The 1,023-nt window shown below is 29.1% G+C and overlaps 1 long non-coding RNA gene across 1 annotated transcript in view; it reads right to left on the bottom strand.

The window, feature by feature from the left end:
- Window positions 1–353: 353 nt before the first annotated feature.
- The window catches only part of LOC311277445, a 7,325-nt gene continuing 6,655 nt past the window's right edge, over window positions 354–1,023 (bottom strand). The window contains exon 4 of the long non-coding RNA XR_014625260.1: window positions 354–1,023. This exon is cut by the window's right edge and continues 147 nt beyond it. This is a non-coding gene — a long non-coding RNA (uncharacterized lncRNA).

The raw sequence follows: 1,023 nt of genomic DNA, 5'->3' as shown, positions 1-1,023 counted from the left end.
GAATCTCATTTGCATCTCACAATTGCATCTCAGCCAACAATGCATTAACAGGTCAGAAAAGTTTTGATCTGTTGTGTGTTTTTCATGCTTAAAGACACAGGCCTACTTGTATAAGAAATAACTGAGTTTAACATGCAGAACAGTTTTGTGTGAACTCTAAACAAATTAAAATTCCATTTCATCATGTTTTTGTAATATCTGTTGAGTAACAAATGAACACAAACCACACTAAAACCATAATGAAATATATAAACTACAGTCTCTGATGAACATTTTTGCTCATTTGTGTTTCGTAATTGTTTTGCTTTAGAAACTTCACTGAAAAGCTGTTAAAACTCTAAAACAAATTAACATTATGAGAAGGATGTTTTTTTATTCTTTGGACAGTATTTCATAAATCAGTGTCAATGAACAGGCGGTTTCTTCATGTAGACAACATGTTAAATGATCTGTTCTTCCCATGGCAATAATTGAAAATTCTCAGAGTATAAAAAATAAAAAAAAATTATATATATATATATATATATACATCAATTACAAATGTTAACATTGCATTTTCAGTTATATTTTTAGACATTTTTCATCTATCCATGCAATTTTATGATGGACAGATGCACTTTTATGATGGACAGATGCACTTTTATGATGGACAGACGCACTTTTATGATGGACAGACGCACTTTTATGATGGACAGATGCACTTTTATGATGGACAGATGCACTTTTATGATGGATTCACTCATCATAAATTCACTCAGTCCATTATAAAGCTTGGAAGAGCCAGACATTAATATATAGTAGCATAGAGCAAAAACGTCAATTACATCACTGATTACTGATTACTGTAAATGTCAGATTCAGATCAGATGAATTAAAAAACGTGCTGTATGAAATGTAATTATGAATATAATATCCATTTAAATATAATATCCATTTATACACATTCATTTTATATTCTGATAGAATATATGATGAATTTTTATGAATGGATTTTACATTTATATAGTATATTCTGTAACAGTG

This window comes from Rutilus rutilus (assembly GCF_951802725.1).
Source record: "Rutilus rutilus genome assembly, chromosome: 18".
In the NCBI taxonomy this organism is placed as follows: domain Eukaryota; kingdom Metazoa; phylum Chordata; class Actinopteri; order Cypriniformes; family Leuciscidae; genus Rutilus; species Rutilus rutilus.
Note: the sequence above shows the minus strand (reverse complement) of the source record. Positions and strands in the feature narration are given on the sequence as shown.